Source organism: Galeopterus variegatus, unplaced genomic scaffold (genome assembly GCF_000696425.1).
Source record: "Galeopterus variegatus unplaced genomic scaffold, G_variegatus-3.0.2 Scaffold794, whole genome shotgun sequence".
Classification (NCBI taxonomy): Eukaryota; Metazoa; Chordata; class Mammalia; order Dermoptera; family Cynocephalidae; genus Galeopterus; species Galeopterus variegatus.
The window spans coordinates 469,464-475,026 of NW_007726905.1; the positions used below are offsets into that span (position 1 = coordinate 469,464).

Genomic DNA, 5,563 nt, shown 5'->3' on the forward strand with positions numbered 1-5,563 from the left:
TAAACCCCAGGGGTCTCAGATGGCTCACATACAGTTATTCATTACATAGCCACTTAGAGAGTGTGTGTGCGCTCTGGACTGGGCTCTGTGCTGGTGGCAAGGGCACAGAAATGAATGTGACCGGGTCTTGCCCTCAGTCCAGAGCTCTCAGTCCAGGAAATAAGTCAGATACACAAACTAGTAAGCAACAAGCTTGGATGACAAGGGCATTGGTGGCCACACAGATGGGTGCTATGACACCCTCCCAGGGTTTCTACCTGGGAGGCCCCTTCAAAGGAAAAAGCAAATACAAATGTTTAGAGACCCCAGAGAACATGGCCCTTACTGGGAATAGCAGGTTATCGACTCTGGCTCCAGGACAGGATGTTGACAAGAAACAGGGCTGCAGGGTCTTAGCCTTGAATGGCATGTTGAGAGGTTTGGGGTTCATATTCTCACCAACAAGAATGGTTTCAGCTGCAAGGAACAGAAAGTCCTGATGCAACTGGCTGAGCAAACCTCTTTGTGCCTCAGTTTCCTCAGCAATAAGATGGGAATAATAGTACCTACCCCATAGGGTTATTTTGTAAATAAAATAACCGTCATAAAGCCCCTAGAATAATGCTTAGCACATATCAGTTAATAAATATGTTTTCATCATTATCACCATCGTTAAACTACCCTTCTTCCTCATCAAAACTCTCATTGTCTAACTTCATTAGGCCCCATGATGAAAACAGCCCTAGCAGTGAAACAACTGAGAGGTCTCTTCCTCCCTGTCTGGGCCTGTTTCCTCATCTCTAAAGTGAGAGGATTGGGCCAAGTGACCCCTGCACCCTGCCTTTTATAGCCCTGATTCTCTCTGGGACCAATGATGTGCACCAGACTGTTCACCAGTCCTGGAACGTGCCATGCTTCAGCCACACTCCAAGCCTTGCTCAGCCATGTTCTCAGTCTCATATGAACCCCAGCTTTGGGGCCTATGTCAAATGCCCTATCTCAGAATTCCTTCGTAGCCTCACCCCTCAGCTGAGCCTGCCTCACTTTGTGATCCACCTGCAGAGAGCCAGTGTCTCCTGCCCCACGAGGTTGGTAAGTGTGAGAGTGTCACGGACAGTGAGTCCTGGAATGGAACCTGTGTTTTAGCTTCTGAGTCCCCAGTGAACAGCAGGAGGTGGTGCACAGCTGGGGCTCGGTACTGCATTCATTCTTTCTTACTAACAACACAAGCAGGGAATGTGTATTGAGGCCTTACCTCTAGCCAGGGAATATGTGAAGCACTTCCCATGGAATGTTATTTCATCTTTGTAACACCCTACCCATAAGGTAGTCACTATTATTGTCCCCACTCTACAGTTGAGGGAACAGAGGCTCAGAGAGGTTAAGTGACAGACCCAAGGTCACACAGCAACTGAGTGATGGAGTCAAGATTGTATCACATGTCTTGATTACAGTAGCTTTATAGTAAGTTTTATAGAAGTTGAATAGTGTCAGTCCTCCGACTTTGTTTTTTCAGTAATTGTGTTGGTTATTGTCAATATCCACAAAATAACTCACTGAGACTTTAATTGGGGTTTTGTTGAATCTATAGAACAAGTTGGGAAGAATGCATAGAATAAGTTGGGAAGACTGACATTTTAACAATATGAATTTTCTTATTCGTGAACATAGAATCTCTCTCCATTTCTTTTTTTTTTTCTTTTTTTCTTTTATGGAAGTTTCTGCTTTATTCCAGACAAAATATTAGATTTCACTAAGAATCACCTGAAAGTTACCACTAGCATGGTCCTTATCACAGCAGCTGGTGCAGCAGGATGGAGGCAGACACATGTAGGGCCACCAACATGCCTGAGAGCCAAGGCCAGCCCTAATTCTTCGCTTCTGCAGCCTCCTCCTCAGCCTTTTCCTTAGCCTTCTTCTTCTCCTCCACCTTCTCCTCCTTCTCCAGCATTGCCACAATCTCAGCCACCTGGCTGGTGGAGATATGAACATCTTCTATGTCCACCAGCTCAATCACCTTGATGAGGCTGTCCATGTTGATCTTGCCATCCTTATTTTTATCCAGTGTTGAGGCCAAGCTGATCAGCTTATTTTCTGGAATGTCCTTGACTTGCTTCATGGAGTTGATGAAATCTGTGATACTGATGATGTTCTCTCCCGCAGGTGAGCCCTCTGCTGGGCCCAGCTTGCCGGTGCTCTGAACTGTCTCCAGCTGGGAGATCAGGCCATCTATCTGCCCGATCAACTGCTGCACTCTCTTTGTCAATCTCTTGCTGGCTTTAGATTTTTCCACATATTTTTTTTCACCGGTCTTTGAAAGTTCCTTCTTGATCTCTTGCAAGTCCTCACTGTAGTCCTGGACGTCTTCCTTCAGCAGCTCCAGCTCCTCCTTCTCCTTGGTTAGTGACTTCTTTTGCTCCTTCAGTTTAGAACAGGCATCACCGAGTATGTCAATTTCTTCCTTAGTTATTTCCTCCAGCACAGGGGCAGTGTCCTTCAGGTCCTCTGATGGCAGGATCACATCTGGCACTTCTGGCTGCTGTTCAGCTACTGCCCTCTCAGGGACAGCTTCTGCCAATTTCTTTATCACTTGGGAGAGCTTCTGTAGTTTCTCCTCCTGGTGCTCCTGCTGGATGGCCGCCTCCTCATGTAGTGTGGCTTCCAGCTTTGCCTGGTTGTCCACTGGGTCACCTTCAACCTCAGCCACTTTCACCTGGGCTCCCTTTACTATGATCTCTGGAAGGGTCTGCAACGTGGATTTGAGCTGGTCTGCAGGCGAAAGGGTGTCTGGGAGGTACATGGCTCGGGACAATAGGAGCAGTGATGTGGGGATCTCCTGATGCAGGTGTAGATCCAGCCACTGCTTCAGCTGGGCCCTCAGACGGTCTTCCGAGACCCCGAGCGCCCGCATGCCTCGAGCCCGGCACGCCGACTGCAATTCCATGATGTTCAGGCTGTCCACTCCTTCTTCAGCAATCAGCTTGTCATCAGCCTTTATGGACCTCAGCCTCATGGTGAGCTGGAAGCGCAGGAAGTTGCTGGTGCCTATGGTCTGGAGCTCTAGCAGCTCACACAGTGCAACTAACTGTGCCTGCGTGAGGTTATCCAGGGTCAGCTCATCCTCAAATAATTTGGAAAAACGCATGATTTCCTCGTTGCTGGGTTTTTCCCCCGTCTCTCTAATCTTCTGGAAAAACACATAGAAGTCTCTGGCGGCGCTCCCCTTGGCTGCTTTGTTCTTCATGGCCATCTCCTCCATGGTGTCCTGGAGAAATTTGGCCAGCTCCAGCTTGACCCGCAGCTGCTTCTTCAGCCTCTCCTCCTTGACGGACTGGGTCTCAAATGTGGATGGCAACATATTAGGAAAGAGCTTCACAGCGATGGGCAACAGAAACTCCATGAACGGCACCACCACGAAGACAAGGAGCGGAACAAGGCGGAAGAGGTCGGCGCAGACCCGGACAAACTGCCTGCGCTCCCGGCGGATCAGGGTGTGGCCGTGGAGAATCCTCCAGAGCGTGCGCGCAGCGATCCTGCTGTCGAGCCAGAGCAGGCGGAAGCCGTGGTAGTAGTGCTTCAGCCCGTCCACGACCCTCTGCCTGATGGACTTCTTCACTGCCGCCTCCACAGGGGCGCTGTACACGGGGCCCCCTTCCTCCAGCTTTTTGTTATCCTTGAGGGACTTGGGGGACTTCACTACAGAGTCATCGCCAAGGGGGAGCGACGAGTGCCAGCAGTGCACAGGAAGGTCCCGAGGTCGCCTGACAACCAAACATGGTGTGATCGCCACCATGCGCCAGCGCGGGGGCCTCGGAGGCCAACTGCTGAGGTGATGGCCCCCGAAGGAGAGGTACGCAAGGTGCACGGGCGCCCTGCAGCCAAACGGAACAGTCGCGCCACTTCTCAGCCCCAAGGTATTGGAACGACTGAGACGAGCACGATCCTCCGAACTACCCCTCCAGGCCACGGCGCCAGGCAGTGGGAGGCTGGCGGGCGCCCGGCAGTGGCAGCTCTTCAGGAAGATGGACGCCATGTCTCTCCTGCTGCTACCGCCACCTCCTCCGAGTCTCCTCCGTGTCCCTGCGTCACCTCGGCCTGGCCTATGCTGACAGTTGGTGGCGGTTGGCTCCAGGCCGCCGGTGCTCAGCTCCAAGACACAGCACCTGCTGCGGCCGCCTCCCGACACTAACTTCCGGCGGGGCGAGGGGGCAGGGAGGGGGAGGGGCTGCCCGGCGGCCGCCCCATTGGGCCCCGCTGCGCCTGCGCTCTGCGTTCCTTTAGATCTTTGAGGGCCTTCATTAGTTATATCCTTTCTTCGTTTATCATTTATATCCTATACGTATTTTGTTAGATTTATTCCTAAGTGGTTCTTTCTTTTTCTTTTTCTTTCTTTCTTTTTTTTTCTTTTGTAAATGGTATTGTATTTTTAATTTCAAATTCTAACTGTTCATTGCAATTGACTTCTGTATATTAACCTTGTATCCTTTAACCTTGCTGTAATCTCTTATTAGTTCAAGTAGATCCTTTGAAGTTCTTTGGGATTTTCATCACAGACATCATATTATCTGTGAGCAAAGATAATATATCTTTCTTCCTTCCCAATTTATATGCCTTTTATTTCCTTTTCTTGTCTTATTGCATTAGCTAGACCTTCCAGTACGATGTTAAATAGGAGTGGTGAGTGGTGAGTGGGGGGGGGGCATCCTTGCCTTGTTTCTGACCTTAGCAGGAAGGAATTCAGTTTCTCACAATTATGATGTTAGCTGTAAGGTTTTGTAGCTATACTTTATCAAGTTGAGGAAATTCTCCTCTATTCCTGCTTTCTTAAGAGTTTTTATTATGTCCCTGTACTGGCCAGCTGCCAAAAAAAAGGGTGCTTATTATGTATAAGTGTTAGCTTTTGTCCCTTTACTTTTAATCGATCTGTGCCTTTATATTTAAAGTGGGCTTCTAGTAGACAAGAGACATTTGTGTTTTTTTAAATCCCTCTAACAGTCTTTTTAAACTGGTGTATTTATACCATTCATATTTAAGGTGATTATTTATATAGCTGAATTAATATCTACCAAGTTTGTAACTGTTTTTTATTAACTGCACTTTTTTCTTTTTTCAATCTTTCCCTCTTACTCTTCCTTCTGTGATTTTAATATGATTCCATTTTCTTTTCTCTCAGCATGTCAATTAAACTTCTTTAAAAAATCTTTTTTTAGTTGTTGCCCTGTAGTTTGCAATATACATTCATAACTACATTCTAATTCTATACATTCTAAGTCCACTTTCAATAACACTATATCACTTCATGGTACCTTATAGCAGGATTCCCAATTCCTCCCTCCCATCCCTTATAATGTTGCTGGTATTCATTTCACTTAGCCATATGCTATAATCACCCAATACATTTTTGCTATTATTACTTTGAACAAACAGTTACCTATTAGATCAATTAAAAATAAGAAAAAATAAAAAGCATTTATCTTCATTATTCTTTCTCTGATATTCTTTCTTTCTTTATGTAGATGCAAGTTTCTGATCTATGTAATTTTCCTTTTCTCTGAAGAACTTCTTTTTGGGGCCGGCCCGGTGG

The 5,563-nt window shown here is 47.2% G+C and overlaps 1 pseudogene; it reads right to left on the minus strand.

Moving 5' to 3' along the window:
- Positions 1-1,646: 1,646 nt before the first annotated feature.
- LOC103590299 lies at positions 1,647-4,012 on the minus strand (annotated as a pseudogene).
- Between the last annotated feature and the right edge of the window lie 1,551 nt (positions 4,013-5,563).